This window comes from Halichoerus grypus, chromosome X (assembly GCF_964656455.1).
Source record: "Halichoerus grypus chromosome X, mHalGry1.hap1.1, whole genome shotgun sequence".
In the NCBI taxonomy this organism is placed as follows: domain Eukaryota; kingdom Metazoa; phylum Chordata; class Mammalia; order Carnivora; family Phocidae; genus Halichoerus; species Halichoerus grypus.
The window spans coordinates 65,959,240-65,982,399 of record NC_135727.1 but is presented as its reverse complement, the minus strand read 5'-3'; the positions used below and the strand labels follow the sequence as shown (position 1 = coordinate 65,982,399).

The 23,160-nt window shown below is 38.0% G+C and overlaps 1 protein-coding gene across 6 annotated transcripts in view; it reads right to left on the bottom strand.

Moving 5' to 3' along the window:
- Positions 1-23,160, bottom strand: part of LOC118544892 (transcriptional regulator ATRX) — a 303,532-nt gene that overhangs the window by 130,866 nt on the left and 149,506 nt on the right. The gene's annotated exons all lie outside the window — the stretch shown is intronic.

The window sequence follows — 23,160 nt, the reverse complement described above, 5'->3', positions numbered from 1 at the left end:
AAATGTCTATGCTACCCAGAGCAATCTATACCTTCAATGCCATCCCGATCAAAATTCCAATGACATTTTTCAAAGTGCTGGAACAAACAATCCTAAAATTTGCATGGAATCAGAAAAGACCCCGAATCGCCAAGGAGATGTTGAAAAAGAAAACCAAAGCTGGGGGCATCACGTTGCCTGATTTCAAGCTATATTACAAAGCTGTGATCACCAAGACAGCATGGTACTGGCACAGAAACAGACATACAGACCAATGGAACAGAACAGAGAACCGAGATATGGACCCTCAACTCTATGGTCAAATAATCTTCGACAAAGCATGAAAAAACATGCAATGGCAAAAAGACAGTCTCTTCAATAAATGGTACTGGGAAAATTGGACAGCCACATGCAGAAGAATGAAACTCGACCATTTTCTAACACCATTCACAAAGATAAACTCAAAGTGGATGAAAGACCTCAATGTGAGACAGGAAGCCATCAAAATCCTAGAGGAGAACATAGGCAGTAACCTCTTTGACATCAGCCACAGCAACTTCTTTCAAGATACATCTCCAAAAGCTAGTGAAACAAAAGCAGAAATGAACTTTTGGGACTTCATCAAGATAAAAAGCTTCTGCACAGCAAAGGAAACAGTCAACAAAACAAAGAGGCATCCCACAGAATGGGAGAAGATATTTGTAATGACACTACAGATAAAGGGCTGGTATCCAAAATCTATAAAGAACTTCTCAAACTCAACACCCAAAAAACAAATAATCAAGTCAAAAAGTGGGCAGAAGAGATGAACAGACACTTCCCCAAAGAAGACATACAAATGGCTAACAGACACATGAAAAAATGTTCATCATCATTAGCCATCAGGGAAATCCAAATCAAAACCACACTGAGATACCACCTTACACCAGTTAGAATGGCAAAAATGGACAGGGAAAGAAACAACAAATATTGGAGAGGTTGTGGAGAAAGGGGAACCTCTTACACTGCTGGTGGGAATGCAAGTTGGTACAGCCACTTTGGAAAACAGTGTGGAGGTTCCTCAAACATTTAAAAATAGAGCTACCCTATGACCCAGCAATTGCACTCCTGGGTATTTACCCCAAAGACACAGATGTAGTGAAAAGAAGGGCCATATGCACCCCAATGTTCATAACAACAATGTCTGCAATAGCCAAACTGTGGAAAGAGCCGAGATGCCCTTCAACAGATGAATGGATAAAGAAGATGTGGTCCATATATACAATGGAATATTACTCAGCCATCAGAAAAGATGAATACCCAACTTTTACATCAACATGGATGGGACTGGAGGAGATTATGCTAAGTGAAATAAGTCAAGCAGAGAAAGTCAATTATCATATGGTTTCACTTATTTGTGGAACATAAGGAATAACATGGAGGACATTCGGAGAAGGAAGGGAAAAATGGGCAGGGGGAATTGGAGGGAGAGATGAACCATGAGAGACTATGGACCTGAGAAACAAACAGGGTTTTAGAGGGGAGGGGGGATTGGTTAGCCCGGTGATGGGTATTAAGGAGGGCACATACTGCATGGAGCACTGGGTGTTATACGAAAACAATGGATCGTGGATTACTACATCAAAAACTAATTTTGTATTGTATGGTGACTAACATAACAATAAAATTAAAAAAAAAAAGAAACCTACAGTTTTGTATATGATTGAATTAAGTTCGTATCAAATCAAACTACATCATTATAACATTAGGATGTTATATTTTATACCATTATAACGACAAAGAAAATATCTAATGATTATGCACAAAACTGAGATGGGAATTAAAATGTGTCCTGGTTCAAAAAAGTCAACTAAACAAAAAAAGAAGCAGGGGGGCCTGGGTGGCTCAGTTGTTAGGTGTCTGCCTTCGGCTCAGGTCCTGGGATTGAGCCCCATATCAGGCTCCTCCCACGCTTGTGTTCCCTCTCTCACTGTCTCTCTCTGTCAAATAAATAAATAAAAACTTAAAAAAAAAAGGCAGCAATGGAGAAAATGATGAAAAAAAGCAGTAAGACAAACAAAAAGTATCAAAATGGCAAAAGTAAATTCTTACTCATCAGTACTTACTTAAAACACAAATGGATTAAACCCTCAATTAAAAGGCATAGACTGAGAGGGAGGAGCAAGATAGCGGAGGACTAGGAGACCTAAATTTCGTCTGGTCCCAGGAATTCAGGTAGATAGGGATCAAACCATTCTGAACATCTATGAACTCAACAGAAGACCGAAGAAAAGAATAGCAGCAACTCTCTGAACAGAAAAGCGACCCCTTTATGGAAGGTGGGATGTGCGAAGAAGTGAATCCAAGACGATATTCGGGAAGATAGACGGCGCAGGGGAGGGAGCCTCCGTCAGCCACTACTATCAAGTGACAGAGCAGTGGAGCACAAAATCGGAACTTTTAAAAGTCGGCTCCGCTGAGGGACGTCGCTACAGTGGCTAAGCTGAGGGTGGAACCCTCGCTGAGACAGTGTGGTCTCAGGACCCTTGGGGTCACAGAAAGACCAGGGGTGCCTGAGTATGGCAAAGCTCCCAGATATTGGATCAGGGAAGCTGGCTGCAGAGACAGAGCTGAGGAGTGGGCTCTCAGCTTAGGGATGCTGTAAACTGTGATCCGTGGCACAGTCGGGCCACTAATCTTCCAGCAGGGACCCAACAAGTGGCAGATCCAGGGAGACTCCCCTTCCTCCCCGGGGAGGAGCGGCACAGGAGCACACCACAGGAATCTGCTGGGTTTGGAGACTCCACACGGGCTCGAGTGCCAGAGATAGAAACGCCCATTCACAGTGAGTCACAGGCCGGGGGAGCACGGAGTGCGGCCTGAGACCGGAGATACAGGAGTGATTGAATGCTTTTCTCTGGGGGCACACTGAGGAGTGGGGCCTCGAGTTCCCGGCTCCTCTGGGACGGAGAATGGGAGGCTGCCATTTTCACTGTCATCCTAAAAAGCTGTACGGAAAGCTTGCAGGGAACAAAAGCTCCCAAGAACAAACCCGAGCAGATGACTTAGCCCAGCCCCCAGCAAGGACGGTGCAATTCTGCCTCCGGCAAAGGCATCTGAGAACCATGGCGACAGGCCCCTCCCCCAGATCAGCAAGAACAGCCAGCCACGACCAAGTTTACCTATCAATGAAAAGAGAACTCCACCACTAAGGGAATACTGCACATAGAATTCATGGCTTTTTCTCCCATGATTCTATAGTCTCTCAAAGTTAATTTTTTTAATTTTCTTATTTTTTTCTTTTTCTTTTTTGGAATTTTTCTTTTCCCCTTTTTCAACCAACATCTTATCAATCCCTTTTTCAAAAATCTTTTTTATTTTTCAGTTTTACACTGATATTCTATCACTTCATTGTAGTTAACCTTATTTTTGGTATATATATAAGCTGTTCTCTCTTTCACATTTTGGGATATACTTTCTTCTAACAGACCAAAATATACCCTAAATCTCTAGTGTATGGCTTTGTTCTAGTCTCCTGCTTGATCACATTCTCTCCCTTTTTTGTGTTTTAAATTTCTCTTCTTTCTTTTTTCAACCAAGTTCTTATCAATTCCTTTAATAAAATCTTTTATACTTTTCATCTTTACATTCATATTCCATCCCATCGCATTTACCCTTATTTTTGTACATATGTAAGTTTTCTTTCTTTAAAATTTTGGGAGGCAGTTTCTTCAAACAGACCAAAATACACCCAAATTCTAGTGTGTGGCACTGATGTATTCACCAGCCTGAATAGATCTGATCATATTCTTTTTTTTCCTCTTTTCATTCTTTCTCTTTCTTTTCCCCCGGTTTCAGGTCTCTTATGATTTGTTTAGTGTATATTTTTCTGGGGTCGATCTTACCCTGTTAGCATTGTGTTCTCTCATTCACCTATTCTTCTGCGGACAAAATGACAAGAAGGAAAAACTCACCTCAAAAAAAAAGAAAAAGAGGCAGTACCGACTACCAGGGACCTAATCAATACGGACATTAGTAAGATGTCGGAACTAGAGTTCAGAATGACAATTATAAACATAATAGCTGGGCTTGAAAAAAGCACAGAAGATATTAGAGAAACCCTTTCTGGAGAAATAAAAGAACTAAAATCTAACAAAGTCGAAATCAAAAAGGCTATTAATGAGGTGCAATCAGAACTAGAGGCTATAACTGCTACAACAAATGAGGCACAAGAGAGAATTAGTGATATAGAAAATCAAATGATGGAGAAAAAAGAAGCTGAGAAAAAGAGAGATAAAACAACTACTGGATCAAGAGGGCAGAATTCGAGAGATAAGTGATACCATAAGACAAAACAACATTAGATAATTGGGATCCCAGAAGAAGAAGAAAGAGAGAGAGGGGCAGAAGGTATATTGGAGCAAATTATAGCAGAGAACTTCCCTAATTTGGGGAAGGAAACACGCATCAAACTCTAGGAAGCACAGAGAACCCCCCTCAAAATCAATAAAAATAGGTCAACACCCTGACATCTAATAGTAAAACTTATGAGTCTCAGAGACAAAGAGAAAATCCTGAAAGCAGCTCGGGAGAAAGGATATGGAACCTACAATGGTAGAAACATTATATTGGCGACAGACCTATCCACAGAGACCTGGCAGGCCAGAAAGGACTGGCATGATATAGTCAGAGCACTAAATGAGAAAAATATGCAGCCAAGAATACTATATCCAGCTAGACTGTCATTGAAAATAGAAGGAGAGATAAAAAGCTTCCAGGACAAACAAAAACTAAAGGAATTTGCAAACACAAAACCAGCCCTACCAGAAATATTGAAAGGGGTCCTCTAAGCAAAGAGAGAGCCTAAAAGCAACATACACCAGAAAGGAACAGAGACAATATACAGTAACAGTCACCTTACAGGCAATACAATGGCACTGAATTCATATCTTTCAATAGTTACCCTGAATATAAATGGGCTAAATGCCCCAATCAAAAGACAAAGGCTATCAGATCAGATAAAGAAACAAGACCCGATGATATGCTGTCTACAAGACTCATTTTAGACCAAGACACCCCCAGATTGAAAGTGAGGGGGTGGAAAACCATTTACCATGCTAATGGACACCAAAAGAAAGCTGGGGTGGCAATCCTTATATCACACAAATTAGATTTTAAACCACAGACTGTAATAAGAGATGAGGAAGGACACTCTATCCTACTTAAAGGGTCTATCGAACAAGAAGATCTAACAATTGTAAATATCTATGCCCCTAACATGGGAGCAGCCAAATACATAAGGCAATTAATAACAAAATCAAAGAAACACATCGACAAAAATACAGTAATAGTGGGGGACTTTAACACCCCCCTCACTGAAATGGACAGATCATCTAAGCAAAAGATCAACAAGGAAATAAAGACTTTAAATGACACACTGGACCAAATGGACTTCACAGATATATTCAGAACATTCCATCCCAAAGCAACAGAATACACATTCTTCTCTAGTGCCCATGGAACTTTCTCCAGAATAGATCAAATCCTAGGTCACAAATCAGGTCTCAACTGGTACCAAAAGATTGAGATCATTCCCTGCAGATTTTCAGACCACAATGCTTTGAAACTAGAACTCAGTCACACGAGGAAACTCGGAAAGAACTCAAATACGTGGAGGCTAAAGACCATACTACTAAAGAATGAATGGGTCAACCAGGAAATTAAAGAAGAATTTTAAAAAATCATGGAAACAAATGAAAATGAAAACACAACTGTTCAAAATCTTTGGGATGCAGCAAAGGCAGTCCTAAGAGGAAAGTATGTAGCAATACAACCCTTTCTCAAGAAACAAGAAAGGTCTCAAATACACAACCCAACCCTACACCTAAAGAAGCTGGAGAAAGAACAGCAAATAAAGCCTAAACCCAGCAGAAGAAGAGAAATAAGAAAGATCAGAGCAGAAATCAATGAAATAGAAACCAAAAGAACAGTAGAACAACCGAAACTAGGAGCTGGTTCTTTGAAAGAATTAACAAGACTGATAAAGCCCTGGCCAGCCTTATCAAAAAGAAAAGAGAAAGGACCCAAATCAACAAACTTATGAATGAAAGAGGAGAGATCACAACCAACACCGAACAAATACAAACAATTATAAGAACATATTATGAGCAAGTATATGCCAGCAAATTAGATAACCTGGAAGAAATGGACGCATTCCTAGAGATGTATCAACTACCAAAACTGAACCAGGAAGAAAAAGAAAACCTGAACAGACCTATAACCACTAAGGAAATTGAAGCAGTAATCAAAAATCTCCCAACAAACAAAAGCCCAGGGCCAGATGGCTTCCCAGGGGAATTCACCAAACAATTAAGAAGAATTAATACCTATTCTTCTGAAAATGTTCCAATAAATAGAAATGGAAGGAAAATTTCAAGCTCGTTTTATGAGGCCACCATTACCTTCATCCCCAAACCAAAGACCGCATCAAAAAGAATTACAGACCAACATCCTTGATGAACACGGATGCAAAAATTCTCACCAAAATACTAGCCAATAGGATCCAACAGTCCATTAAAAGGATTATTCACCATGACCAAGTGGGATTTATCCCTGGGCTGCATGGTTGGTTCAACATCCACAAATCAGCGTTGGTGGTATAGTGGTGAGCATAGCTGCCTTCCAACATCCGCAAATCAATCAACGTGATACAATACATTAATAAAAGAAAGAACAAGAACCATATGATCCTCTCAATAGATGCAGAAAGAGCATTTGACAAAGTACAGCATCCTTTCTTGATCAAAACTCTACAGAATATAGGCATACAGGGTACATACCTCAAGGTCATAAAAGCCATCTATGAAAAACCCACAGCGAATATCATTCTCAATGGGGAAAAACTGAGAGCTTTCCGCCTAAGGTCAGGAACACGGCAGGGATGTCCACTATCACCACTGCTATTCAACATAGTATTAGAAGTCCTAGCCACAGCAATCAGACAGCAAAAAGAAATAAAAAGCATCCGAATCGGCAAAGAAGAAGTCAAACTCTCACTCTTTGCAGATGATATGATACTTCATGTGGAAAACCCAAAAGACTCCCCCCCAAAACTGCTAGAACTCATACAGGAATTCAGTAAAGTGGCAGGATATAAAATCAGTGCACAGAAATCAGTGGCATTCCTATACACCAACAACAAGACAGAAGAAAGAGGAATTAAGGAGTCGATCCCATTTACAATTATACCCAAAACCATAAGATACCTAGGAATAAATCTAACCAAAGAGGCAAAGGATCTGTACTCAGAAAATTATAAAATACTCATGAAGAAATTGAGGAAGACACAAAGAAATGGAAAAACGTTCCATGCTCATGGATTGGAAGAACAAATATTGTGAAGATGTCAATGCTACCTAGAGCAATCTACACATTCAATGCAATCCCCATCAAAATACTATCCACTTTTTTCAAAGAAATGGAACAAATAACCCTAAAATTTGTATGGAACCAGAAAAGACCTCGAATAGCCAGAGGAATGTTGAAAAAGAAAAGCAAAGCTGGACTTCAAGCTCTATTACAAAGCTGTCATCATCAATACAGTATGGTACTGGCACAAAAACAGACACATAGATCAATGGAACAGAACAGAGCCCAGAAATGGACCCTCAACTCTATGGTCAATTAATCTTCGAGAAAGCAGGAAAGAATGTCCAGTGGAAAAAAGACAGTCCCTTCAACAAATGGTGTTGCAAAAACTGGACAGCCACATGCAGAAGAATGAAACTGGACCATTTCCTTACACCACTCACAAAAATAGACTCAAAATGGTTGGAGGACCTAAATGTGAGACAGGAGTCCATCAACATCCTAAAGGAGAACACAGGTAGCAACCTCTTCGACCTCAGCCGCAGCAACTTCTTCCTAGAAACATCGCCAAAGACAAGGGAAGGGCAAAAATGAACTGTTGGCATCTCATCAAGATAAAAAGCTTTTGCACAGCAAAAGAAACAGTCAACAAAACCAAAAGACAACTGACAGAATGGAGAAGATATTTGCAAATGACATATGAGATAAAGGGCTAGTATCCAAAATCTATTAAGAACTTCTTAAACTCAACACCCAAAGAAAAAATGATCCAATCAAGCAATGGGCAGAAGACATGAACAGACATTTCTCCAAAGAAGACATCCAAACGGCCAAAAGACACATGAAAAAGTGCTCAACATCGCTCGGCATCAGGGAAATCCAAATCAAAACCTCAATGAGATATCACCTCACACCAGTCAGAATGGCTGAAATTAACAAGTCAGGAAATGACAGATGTTGGCGGGGATGCACAGAAAGGGGAACCCTCCTACACTGTTGGTGGGAATGCAAGCAGGTGCAGCCCCTCTGGAAAACAGTAAGGAGGTTCTTCAAAAAGTTGAAAATAGAGCTACCATACGATCCAGCAATTGCACTACTGGGTATTTACCCCAAAGATACAAAAATGTAGGGATCCGAAGGGGTACGTGCACCCCGATGTTTATAGCAGCAATGTCCACAATAGCCAAACTGTGGAAAGAGCCAAGATGTCCATCGACAGATGAATGGATACAGAAGATTTGGTATATATATACAATGGAATATTATGCAGCCATCAAAAGGAATGAGATCTTGCCATTTGCAACAACGTGGATGGAACTGGAGGGTCTTATGCTGAGTGAAATAAGTCAATCAGAGAAAGACATGTATCATATGACCTCACTGGTATGAGGAATTCTTAATCTCAGGAAACAAACTGAGGGTTGCTGGAGTGGTCAGGGATGGGAGGGATGGTGTGGCTACATGATAGACACTGGGGAGGGTATGTGCTATGGTGAGCGCTGTGAAGTGTGCAAGACTGTTGAATCACAGATCTGTACCTCTGAAGCAAATAATACATTGTATGTTTAAAAAAGAAGAAGAAGAAGAAGAAGATAGCAGGAGGGGAAGAATGAAGGGGGGCAAATCGGAGGGAGAGACGAACCATGAGAGACTATGGACTCTGAAAAACAAACTGGGGGTTCTAGATGGGAGGGGGGTGGGAGGATGGGTTAGCCTGGTGATGGGTATTAAAGAGGGCACGTTCTGCATGGAGCACTGGGTGTTATATGCAAACAAAGAATCATGGAAGACTACATCAAAAACTAATGATGTAATGTATGGTGATTAACATAACATAATAAAATTAAATTTAAAAAAGGCATAGATTGAAAAAAAGGATTAAAAGATGATGTAAATACTGGTTATCTACAAAAGACCCAACTTAAATTAAAAGACACAAATAAGCTGTAAATGAAAGAATGACAAAAGATATTTCATGAACACCATACCTAAAAAAGCAGGGGTGACTACACAGCAGATAATTGAACCTTAAGTCAAGAAAATATATTGGCAAAAGATATTGTACATTGATAAAAGAGTCAATTAATCAAGAAGATATAACACTAATAAATATAAATGCACCAACAACAGAGCCCCAAGATATATGAAACAAACATTGACAGAATTAAAAGGAGTTCTATAATAACAGTTTGGAGACATCAACACCCAACTTTCAATAAAGCAAAAAAGAAGCCAGAAAAGATCAATAAGAAAATAGAAAACGTGAACAACACTATAAAACAATTTACCGTAACAGATATATAGGTAACATTCACTCAACAGCAGGATACGAATTTTCACAAGTATATGTGAAACATTCTAAAGTAGAAACCACATGTTGTGGCACAGAACAAGCCTTAAAAATTATAAAGGACGGAAATCATAAAAAGTATCTTTTCTACTCAAAATTGAAAGAAGCTGGAAATCAGTAACAGAAGGAAAACTGGAAAAAATGCAAATATGTGGAAATTAACCAAGACACACTTAAAAAAAAAACAATGGGTCAAATAAGAAATCACAGGAGAAATTAGAAAAAACCTTCAGAAAAAGGAAAACAAAACCACAGAAAGCTAAAACTAAAGGAATTCAGCAAAAGCAGTGCTAAAAGGGGAATAATGGCACTAAACACATACATTAAAAGAAAATAATATCACAAATCAAGAACTCTACTTAAAGAAGTACAAAAAGAAGAGCAAACTAAACCTAACCTATTGAATGGTAGGAAATAATAAAGATTAGAACAGACATAAATAAAACAGACACTAGGAAAAAAAGAAAATCAATATAATCAATAGTTGGTTCTTCAAAAAGTAAAATATTCATAAACCTTAGACTAAGACAAAAAGAGTGGACTGAAATTACTATAACCTGAAATAAAAGTGGGGACATTACAAGCATAATTTTATGGAAAAAATAATTATGAAAAATACCATGAATGATTGTACAGCAATAAAATAAATAACCTAGATGAAATGGAAAAATTTCTAGAAACACAATCTACCAGAGGAGACTCATGAGGGAAAAGAAAAACTGCACAGACCACTAAACTAATAAGAACACTGAATCAGTAATCAAAACTTCCAACAAAGAACACGACTAGATAGTTTCCCTGATGAATTCTACCAAACATTTCAAAAATAGTATCAGTCCTTCTCAAATTCTTCAAGGAATCTGAAGAGGAGGGAACACTTTGCAATTCACTCAATGAATCCAGTAATAACCTGATTTGAAACCCAGACTGATCACCTATAAGAAAACTACAGATTCTATATGAATACAGATTAAAAAATCCACAAAAAATTCTGGCAAACCAATTTCAACAGCACATTAACATAACTGTCCAATGTGACAAAAGGAAAAAATCTTCATAACATAGGATTTGGCAATGATATCTTCAGTATGACACCAAAAGCACAAGCAATGAAAGGAAAATTAGACAAACTGGACTTCATCAAATTTTATAACTTTTGTGCAAAGGACACATCAATACAGTTAAAGGTAATCCACAAATGGGAGAAATATTTGCAAATCACATATATGATAAGGAATTAATATACAGAAAATATAAAGAACACATGCACCACTGCACAACTGTTTTCTGGGACAAGCTGGCCCCACCCACAGTGCAGAGACCCTCCCACAGAGGACTAGCGTGGGAACACACGGGTCTTTGCAGGTCTTTGAAGTGTGAGGTTTTGAAACACAGCTATGTCTGAGATAAAACACGAGAGTCCTGCACCACCTTGCAGGCTGACAGCTCAGTCACGAAAAAAGTGAAGGTGGGAATCTGAAAGAAGCTGGGGACAAAAAGGAGTGACTCTTTGGTCATCTATAAGGGTTTCATGAAGAGTGGTGGGCGTAAATTTCCCACTCCTCAGATTAGAAAAGGGAAAGAAGCTATTTTACTCCACACCCACCAGCAATAATGACCTGAGCTAAACAGTGCCACCAAATGGTAAACGGAGCTGCTACACCAAGCCCCGCCCCACTGCACCCTGGAGGTGGAAGAAACATGTTCAACATCATTAGTCATATAGAAAATGCAAATCAAAACCGTAAGACATTACTTCACATCCATTACCCCCCCCAAAAAAAAAACCCCAGAAAATAAGAGAAAAGAAATAAGGAAAGAAAGAAAGAAAAGAAAATTGTTAGTGAAAATGCGGAGAAATTAAAACCTGTATATATTGCTGGTGGCAACATAGAATGGTGCAGGTGTTGTGGAAAGTGGTATGGCAATTCCTCAAAAAATTACATCCAGAATTATGTTATGTTCAGCAATTCCACTTCTGTGTATATACGCAATGGAATGGAAAGCAGGAACTTGAAGAGATATATCTGTACACCCATGTTTATAACAGCACTATTCACAACAGGCAAAAGGTGGAAGAAACCCAAGTATCCACTGACATATAATCGGATAAATATAATATATGTATACCATATTTTATTCATCCTTAGAAAGTAATGAAATTCTGATAGCTAATATAAAATGGAGTAATTTTTTTTTTTTAAAGATTTTATTTATTTATTTGACAGAGAGATTGACAGCGAGAGAGGGAACACAAGCAGGGGGGAGTGGGAGAGGGAGAAGCAGGCTTCCCGCTGAGCGGGGAGCCCGATGCGGGGCTTGATCCCAGGATCCTGGGATCATGACCTGAGCCGAAGGTAGACGCCCAACAACTGAGCCACCAAGGCGCCCCTAAAATGGAGTAATCTTGAAAACATTATGCCATATGAAATAAGCTGGACAGAAAAGGACAAATATTGTAGGATTCCATTTATATGAGGTACCTAGAACAGACAAATACTTAGAGACAGAAAATAAAAGAGAGGTTAAAGGGGGCTGGGAAGAATGGGGTTTATTTTTAGATGTGTAGAGTCTTCTGTTTAGGATAATGGTAAATTCATGAAAACAAATGGTGGTGATGATTGCATAACACTGTGAATGCACTTCTTTGAATTGTGCACTTAAAACACTTAAATTGTAAATAATTTTGGCGGGGGGGTGGAGGTGGGACAGGCAGAAAAAGAGAGAGAAAGAGAGGGAGAGAGAGAATCTTAAGAAGGCTCCACACCCAGCATGGAGCCCAATGTGAGGCTCAATCTCACAACATTGAGATCATGTCCTGAGCCGAAGTCAAGAGTCGGACACTTAACTGACTGAGCCACCTAGGCTCCTAAGTAAATAATTTTTTTAGAAAAGGAGCCAAAGAAGCACAACAGAAGTCATTCTAATATGTAACAGGATACTCCCAATTTAGTGAAAAATGTTCCAACAACCTAACCGTTCCTCAAAAGAGGATGTGGAGATGGAAAAGACTGACGGTACTATATCCATTCAACAGATAAGTTGTACCACAGTTAAGGGCAGACACAACATGTAAAACTTTCAAAACATCAAGGAAAAGGAAAAAAGGCAAGTTGAAGAAAACCACAAAAATATATAAGATAGATCTGTGCATTCCATGGTATGTTGAAAACAAATGTACACTTAAGATTAGTACATTTCACTGAATGTAAATTTTACATAAAAAGGAAAGCTTCTAAATCTTTACAAATTCCAGCTCACAATATGCATGCTAGGAGTGCCTGGGTGGCTCAGTTGGGTTAAGTGTCCAACTCTTATCTCGGCTCAGGTCTTGATCTCATGGTTGTGAGTTCGAGCCCCACATTGGGCTCCATGCTGGGTGTGGAGCCTACTTAAAAATATGGTTTTTTTTAATTTTTAAAAAAGATATGCATGCTAAAGCATTTGGGTTAAGTGAAATGATTCTACAATTGACACTAAAATGCATAAGAAATGTAGGGGCGCCTGAGTGGCTCAGTCGGTTAAGCGGCTGCCTTCGGCTCAGGTCATGATCCCAGGGTCCTGGGATCGAGCCCCACGTCGGGCTCCCTGCTCCTTGGAGAGCCTGCTTCTCCCTCTCCCTCTGCCTGCCTCTCTTGCCTACTTGTGCTCTCTCTCTCTCGGTCAAATAAATAAATAAAATCTTAAAAAAATAAAAAATAAAAATAAAATGCATAAGAAATGTAATAACTGATAGATTAGTAGATAAACAGAAATGTAATAAACCAAGTATACTAAAACATTAATGGAAGACTCAAGGAGGTGAGCTTATGGGAAATCACTGTGAAATTCTGTTCACCTTGCTGTATGTTGGAACTTTTCAAAATAAAACATTGGAAAAGAGAGATGGAGTAGATATATTATTACCACATAAAGTAGGTAAGATTTTGGATGAAGGAAAACTACAGAGATAAAAGGGTACATTACTTATTGATAATGGATCAATCCACTAGAAAGACAACAATCCTACAAGTACATGTACCTAACAACAGAGCTTCAACACACAAGAAGAAAAAACTGAGAACTGCAAGGAGAAAACAACAAATCAACAATTATACTTAGAGACCTCAACATTGCTCTCTCAATATTAGAACATCGTAAAACATATGAGACCTGTTGAGATACCACCTTACACCAGTTAGAATGGCAAAAATGGACAGGGAAAGAAACAACAAATGTTGGAGAGGTTGTGGAGAAAGGGGAACCCTCTTACACTGTTGGTGGGAATGCAAGTTGGTACAGCCACTTTGGAAAACAGTGTGGAGGTGCCTCAAACATTTAAAAATAGAGCTACCCTCTGACCCAGCAATTGCACTCCTGGGTATTGACCCCAAAGACACAGATGTAGTGAAAAGAAGGGCCATATGCACCCCAATGTTCATAGCAGCAATGTCCGCAATAGCCAAACTGTGGAAAGAGCCGAGATGCCCTTCAACAGATGAATGGATAAAGAAGATGTGGTCCATATATACAATGGAATATGACTCAGCCATCAGAAAGGATGAATACCCAACTTTTACATCCACATGGATGGGACTGGAGGAGATTATGCTAAGTGAAATAAGTCAAGCAGAGAAAGTCAATTATCATATGGTTTCACTTATTTGTGGAACATAAGGAATAGCATGGAGGACATTAGGAGAAGGACGGGAAAATGGGGGGGGGATTGGAGGGAGAGATGAACCATGAGAGACTATGGACTCTGAGAAACAAACAGGGTTTTAGAGGGGAGGGGGGAGAGGGGATTGGTTGGCCCAGTGATGGGTATTAAGGAGGGCATTACTTCATGGAGCACTGGGTATTATATGAAAACAATGGATCGTGGATCACCACATCAAAAACCAATGATGTATTGTATGGTGACTAACATAACATAATAAAATTTAAAAATAAAAAAATAAAAAAATAAAAAAAAAATATGAGACCTGAAATATAATCAACCAGCACAATTAATTAAAATTTATAGAATACTGCAGCTAGAAACAACAGAATATATAAAAGGAAAAAAATCAAAAAATATACAGCATTTCTAGGTTTTAAATTAGAGAAGACTCTGAACACAGTAAAAGTGAAACAAAAAAAATCAAAATTCATATAGCACAGTGCTTAACACAGTAAAGAAATTTATACCATTAAATACATATATTTTCTAAAAAGCAAGATCTAAAATCTACCTTAATTAGCTAGAAAAAGAAGAGTAAATGAAACCCAAAGAAGATGGATAAGATAAAGATAAGACTGGAAATCAATGAAATGGAAAAAAGTGAAACAAGAGAGTAATTAATGAAACCTAAAGCTGGTATTTTTGAAAATGAGGGTAAAATTGCTAAACCTCTAAAGAGACTAAACAAGGAAAAAAGATAAGACACAAATTATCAACAAAAGAAATGAAAGATGAGATGTCATAACAAAGCCTACAAAAAAACACGAAAAAAACCAGAATATTATGAACAAATTTACACCAATAAATTTGGCTATTGAAATGAAATGGGCAAATTTGTTAAAGACAAAATTTACCAAAACAGATCTAAGGAGAAACAGTCTAAATAGCCGTACATTTATTAAAGAAACTGAAGCTGTTAAAAAAACAAAACAAAAAAAAAACCCCAGAAAACTACATGCCCATGATTCACTGGAGAATTCTATGAAACTTTTTTTTTTTTTAAGATTTTATTTATTAATTTGACAGAGAGAGACACAGTGAGAGGGAACACAAGCAGGGGGAGTGGGACAGGGAGAAGCAGGCTTCCTGCAGAGCAGGGAGCCCGATGTGAGGCTCGATCCCAGGACCCTGCGATCATGACCTGAGCCGAAGGCAGACGCTTAACAACTGAGCGACCCAGGCGCCCCTCTATGAAGCTTTTAAGAATGAAATAATATCTATTCTACAAATATTCGTTAAGAAGACAGAAGAGGTGGGAACACTTCCCTACTCACTTTATATGAGAACAGTATTACTGTGATAGCAAAACCAGAAACATATATATAAGAAATCTTCAAAGGAACATGCATACTTAACACTGAGGTAAAAACACTGTTGAAATATTAGCAAAAGAAATACAACAATAGAGGCCCCTGGTTGGTGCAATCATTTAGGCACCTGGCTCTTGGTTTCGGCTGGGGTTGTGATCTCACGGTCATGGGATCTAGCCCTGCGTTGGGCTCTGCACTCGGTGCAGAGTCTGCTTGAGAATCTCTCCCTCTCCCTCTGCCCCTCCTGCTCATGCTCATTCTCTCTCTCAAATAAATAAATCTTTTAAAAAAAAAAAAAAGAAAGAAATACAACAATATATAAAAAGTGTAATGTACCATGACCAAGCAAGGCTTATTCTAGGAATGCAAGACTGATTTTCTAGATTTTTACCAAAAGAGATACATTAAAAAGCATTTGAGGGGCGCCTGGGTGGCTCAGTCATTAAGCGTCTGCCTTCGGCTCAGGTCATGATCCCAGAGTCCTGGGATCGAGCCCCGCATCGGGCTCCCTGTTCCGCGGGAAGCCTGCTTCTCCTTGTCCCACTCCCCCTGCTTGTGTTCCCTCTCTCGCTGTGTCTCTCTCTGTCAAATAAATAAATAAAATCTTTAAAAAAAAAAAAAAAAAAGTATTTGAAGAAAGTAAGCATCCACCACCATACCTGGCAGGTGGTCTTGGCCAGTACCAACCCCCTCCCCACCCACCCTACCACATTTGATAGGTGGCCTCAGCTGGGACTGGTGTACCTCCAAAGTGGCACCTGAGGTTGATGGCTCCTGGGGGTAATGGTGGCTAACCCTGCCTACCAGCATACCTGCAAGAGTCTCAGCCCAGCCACAATAGGAAGATGCAGGCAGCCCACACAAGAGACAGCCCTGGTGGGCCTGGTTCTGGTGGACTAATGGGGACTGCACTTCTGCATCCCAGAGGATGTCTTGTACATAAAGCCACTCCTTCAAGACCAAGAGCAGTAGCTATTCTAATACATAAAAACAAACACAAAGAAACAAAAAGAGAAGACAGAAGAATGTGTTCCAAACAAAACAAGACAAAACCTCAGAAAAAGAACTAAACAAACAGAGATAAGCAATCTACCTGATAAAAAGTTCAAAGTAATGGTCATCAAGATGTTCATCAAACTCAGGAAAAGAACAGATAAACAGAGTGAGAACGTCAATAGAAAATATTTAAAAAGAACCAATCAGAGCAAAAGAATACAATATTATTGTATATTTGATGAAAAAAATTGAAGATGATACAAATATATGAAAAGATGTACCACGCTCATGGACTGGAAGAATTAATATTGTTAAAATGTCCATACTACCCAAAGTGATCTACAGACTCAATGCAGTATCTATCAAAATACCAACAGCATTTTCTACAGAACTAAAACAAAGAATCCTAAAATTTGTATGTAATCACAAAAGACCCCAGATAGCCAAAGCAATCTTGAGAAAAAAGAACAAAGCTAGAGGTATTTGGAAGTAGCACCAGATTTCAAACTGTACTACAAAGCTTATAGCTACAAAGCTAATGAAAACAGTATGGTACTAGCACACAAAAAAAAAAAAAAAACAAAAAAAAAACACACAGATACATAGATCAGTGGAACAGAAGTGAGAACCCAGAAATAAACCCACACTTATACAGTCAATTAATCTACCATGAAGAATGTAAGAATATACAATGGGAAAAAGATGCAGTCTTCAATAAATGTTACTGGGAAAACTGGATAGCTACATGAGAAAGAATGAAATAAACCACTTTCTTATACCCTGCACAAAAACAGACTCAAAATAAAGTCCTAAATGTAAAACCTCAAACCCTAAGACTCCTAAAAGAAACCACAGGCATCAAACTGTAGGACATAAGTCTTAGCAATACCTTTTTGAATTTATATCCTCAAGGAAGGGCAACAAAATGCAAAAATAAGTAACGGGGACTACCTCAAACTAAAAAGTTTATGCACAGCAAAGGAAGACATCAACAAAATGATTAGGCAACCTAATGAAGGGGAGAAGATATTTGTAAATGATATACCTGATAAGGGATTAATATCTAAAATATATAAAGAACTCACACAACTCAACATACACACACACAAAAACAATCCAATTACAAAATGGGCAGAGAACCTGAACAGACATTTTTCAAAGAAGACAAACAAATGACCAGGAGACACATGAAGAAAATGCTCAACATCACTCATCATAAGGGAAATGCAAATCAAAGCAACAATGAGATACCACCTCACACAAATCAGAATGGCTAGTATCAAAAAGACAAGAAATAGTAAGTGTTGATGAAGATGTGGGAAAAAGGGAAGCCTCGTTCACTACTGATACGGGAATAAAAATTGGTACGACTACTATGGGAAACAGTATGGAGGTTCCTCAAAATGATCAAACAGAGAGACCATACAATCCCGCTATTCCACTCTGGGTATTTATCCAAAGAAACTGAAAACACTAATTCAAAAAAAGATATATGCACCTCTATGGTAAGTGCAGCATTATTTACAATAGCCAAGATATGGAAACAACCTAAGTGCCCATCAATAGATTAATGTATAAAGAAGATGTGTTGTGTGCGCGTGTGTGTGTATTACTCAGCTATAAGAAAAGAATAAAATCTTACCATTTGCGACAATATGGATGGACTTAGAGGGCATTATGCAAAGTGAAATAATTTAGAGAAAGATAAATACCATATTATTTCATTTATATGCAGAATCTATAACAAAATAAAATAAAAACACATTGAAATACAGAGAACAAACTGGTGGTTGCCAGAGGGGAGGGAGGTAGAGTGGATGAGTGAAGTAAAAGCAATCAAGAGGTACAAACTTCCAATTATACAATAAATAAGTCACAGGGAACTAAACTACTGTGAATACTAAAGTATAGGGAATATAATCAATAATATTGTAATAAAACATTGCTGACAGATGGCAACTAGAATTACAGTGCTGATCATTTCATAATGTATATAAATGCTGAATCACTATGTTGTCCACCTGAAACTAATATAATATTGTATGTCAACTATACTTCAATTAAAAAAGAGAAATTAAGGGACACCTGTGGCTCAGTCGGTTAAGTGTCTTGACTCTTGATTTCAGCTAAGATCATGATCTCAGGGTCATGAGATCGAGCCCTGTGCTGGGCTCTGCACTGAGCATAGAACCTGCTTAAGATTCTCTTCCTCTCCCTCTGCCCCTCCCCCCTACTTGTACACACACTCCCTCTTTCTCTCTCTCTAAAAAAAAGAGTAAGAGTGAAATTACATCCATTTATAATTTTAAAACAGAAATTAACAATAGGTTTGAAAGAAATTAGTGAAGTGGTTAGGTATGTAAGGATATGATTGTAAAGGTAGAAAATTGTCAAGAATCTACAAAAAAGCTACTTGAACTAGTTAAGAGAATTTAGCTAAATCACAGAATACAAAGTCATTAAATCACTTGAAATTTCATTTATCATGACATCAGAAAACATGAACTACTTACAGAAAAACTTAGCAAAATATATGCTAGATTTGTATAATGAAAAGTATGAAACACTGCTAAGAGAAATCAAAGGAAAACTACATAAATGGAGAGACATACTATATTCATGTAACAGGAGAAAAACACTGCTAAGATGTCACTGATCAAAAGATCCAACATAATCCCAATAAAAGTTCCAGAAGGACTCTTATGAAAAGTGGCAAGATGATACTAAAATTTATATGGAAATGCAAGTAACAGTTAATAGCCAAAACAATTCTGAAAAAGTAGAACAAAGATGTAGGAGTCACAGTATCTGATTTCAAGATTTACTATAAAATACAAGGTTACAAATAGACATATAGATCAACTGATTCACAAATATGTGATAAGTTGATTTTTTACAAAGATGCAAAGTAATTCCATGAAGAAGTAAGTCTTACAACACATGATAGAGGAATAACTGACTATATTGGAATAAAATATGAATCTTCACCCATATCTCACATATCATTAACATGCTAAAATTAACATGAAAGAAATCACAAACTCTAACTTAAAAATAAAAAGTACATGGGGCGCCTGGGAGGCTCAGTCATTAAGCATCTGCCTTCAGCTCAGGTCACAATCCCACGGTCCTGGGGTCCAGCCCCACATCAGGCTCCCTGCTCTGCAGGGAGCCTGCTTCTCCCTCTCCCACTCCCCCTGCTTGTGTCCCCTCTCTCGCTGTGTCTCTCTCTAATAAATAAATAAAATCTAAGAAAAAAAAGAAAAATACCTAATTTTGAGAAGAAATCAGAGAGGAAAATATTTGCAACCTTGGGGTAAACCAAGATTTTTTAAATAGGACACACACATGCACACCAAAAAAAAAAAAAAAAAAAGCAAACATTAAAAAACTGATGAGTAACACTTTATCAAAATTCAAATCTTCTGCTTTTTTGAAAGATACCATTAAAGAAATGAAAAGAGAAGTCACAAAGGAAGAAAATATACAAAATACATAAACCTTAAAAATGACTTGTATAAAAAATAAAGAACTATCTTAACTAAATAAAAAGACAAAACTCCCCGGGCGCCTGGGTGGCTCAGTCGTTAAGCGTCTGCCTTCGGCTCAGGTCATGATCCCAGAGTCCTGGGATCGAGCCCCGCGTCCGGCTCACTGCTTGGCAGGAAGCCTGCTTCTCTCCCTCTCCTACTCCCCCTGCTTGTGTTCCCATTCTCGCTGTGTCTCTGTCAAATAAATAAAATCTTTAAAAAAAAAAAAAAAAAAAAGACAAAACTCCCCACACACAAAAAAGAGGAAAACATTTGAATAAACACATCACGAGGATATATAAATGGCCATTAAACCCATGAAAAGATGTTTAATCTCATTAGTCATCAGAGAAATGCAAATTAAAATAACAATGAAGTAACACTACACATCTATTAAAATGGCTGAAATGTTAAAAACTGCTAATAACTATTATTGGTAAGGACATGGAGAAACTGGAATTCTCATATATTGCTGATGGTAATTCAAAATGTTATAGCCACACTAGAAAACAATTTGGCAGTTTACTATAAAGCCAATCATCAAGTAATCTACATAGGCTCATACATATTACAGAAATTATGTCAATAATTAATAATCTTCCAAAACAGAAAGCATCACTGGTGGGTTTAGGGGTGAATTCAACAAACATTTAAGGAAGACATTATACCAATGCTCTACAATCTATTTTAGAAGATAAAGCAGAGGGAACACTTCCTAATTCAATATATCAGGCCAGCATTACCCTAATACCAAGACATGATATGAAACTACAAACCAATATCTCTCATAATCATAAATGCTAAAATCCTCAACAAACTGTTAGCAAATAAAATCCAAAAATGTATTAAAAGAATTATACACCATAACCAAGTAGGATTTATCCCAGATATGGAACACTGGTTCAACATTCAAAAATCAACATAATCCATCATATCAACAGGCTTTAAAGATCACATGATCATAACAATAGATGCAGCAAAAGCATCTGACAAAGATCCAGCACCCACTCATGATAAAAATTCTCAGTAAATGAGAAATAGAGGAGAACTTACACAACTTGATAAGTACCTACAAAAAAATCAATAGCTAACATAATGCTTAATGGTGAGAAACTATAAGCTTTCACACTAAGGTCAGGTAAAGGCAAGGATATCCCTTCTCACCGCTCCTTTTGAACATCATACCAGAAATTTTAGCTAATGCAATAAAACAAGAAAAGCAATTAAAAGGTACACAGAGGGGCGCCTGGGTGGCTCAGTCGTTAAGCATCTGCCTTCGGCTCAGGTCATGATCCCAGGGTCCTGGGATCGAGTCCCACATTGGGCTCCCTGCTCGGCGGGAAGCCTGCTTCTCCCTCTCCCACTCCCCCTGCTTGTGTTCCCTCTCTTGCTGTGTCTCTCTCTGTCAAATAAATAAATACAATCTTTAAAAAAAAAAAAAGACAGATTGGGAAGGAAAAAATAAAACTGTCTTTGTTCACAGATGAAATGATCTCATATAAAGAAAATCCAAAACAACTACTGAAAAAATCCAGGAACTAAGTGATTAGAGCAAGGTTGCAGGATATAAGGTTAATATATGAAAGATACTGCTTTCCTATACACTAGCAATGAAGAAATGGAACACTGGTTCCATTTGGCCATATGGTATGGTCCGCATACCATATGGCCCAGTAATACCACTTCTAGATATTTTTCCAAGGGAAACGAAAGCATCTTTCTACACAAAGACCTGTACAGAAATACTTGTAACAAACTGATTCATAAGCCAAAAATAACCCAAATGTCCATCAATAAGTAAATAACCTGTAGCCCATCCATACAGTGGAATAGTACTCAACAATACAAACAACAAAGTACTTGGAACACATACACATGGATGAATCTCAAAACTGTTAAACTGAAAATTACATAAAAGAACATACTATGTGATTTCATTGACATGAAACTTTTAAAAAGACAAATATAATCTATAGTGAGAAAAGTAGATCACAGATTCCCTACAGCTAGGTATATAGGGTTCAGGACTGACCAAGAAGTACTGATTAAAGTTTTCTACATCTTAATTGTGGTAATGGCTACTGGGAAATACACTTTTGATAAAAATCCTTTGATTGTGAACTTAGTATAGGAAATACATCATACGTAATTGGTGGCTATACAAAACTATATTAAATTTTTTTGGAAATGGGGCGCCTGGGTGGCTCAGTCAGTTAAGCACCTGCCTTTGGCTCAGGTCATGATCTCACGGTCCTAGGATCAAGCCCCACATCGAGCTCCCAGCTCAGCAAGGAACCTGCTTCTCCTTCTCCCTCTTCCTCTGCCTGCCACTCCCCCTACTTGTACTCTCTCTCTGTCAAATAAATAAATAAGATCTTATAAATTAATTAATTAATTTCTTGGGACAGTTTACTTAAGCAAAACCATTGCAAGTGGCTCAGAATGGTGGAATGAACATATTTCTTTACTAAAATGATATGAAAGAACAAAAAAGTTATAATCCCACAGGTGAAAAAGAAGAAAAAGGAAGATCCTGACAGAAATGAAATGTCAACAAAACTGTGAAAGCTAGAAGGCATATGGACAAATGTCAAATGACATAAAAAAATAAAGAAGGTTGAAACTTAAGTTCCCATGGAGGAGAAAAACAAGAATCACATATTTGATGTTCCTCAGAAGATTAAGGACAAGGAGGCATCAGTTAACACAAACAGTTCGGGAGAAGTGTGGAGTGAAAGCAGGAAAATTGGTTGAAAGGCTAAATTAAATAAGGAAGAGTCACAGACCTACCAGATTGCCAAATTAGTCCATTATTAAAGTAAGGTGACTAACCCCCTTGAAAAATTCTGGGAAGTACAGTGCATGGGAAAATAAGTATCTAGGAAATAAGAGATCCAAAACAAGAAATGGGTGAGGAAATTCCCAGAAGAGTGAAAGTAGATGAAA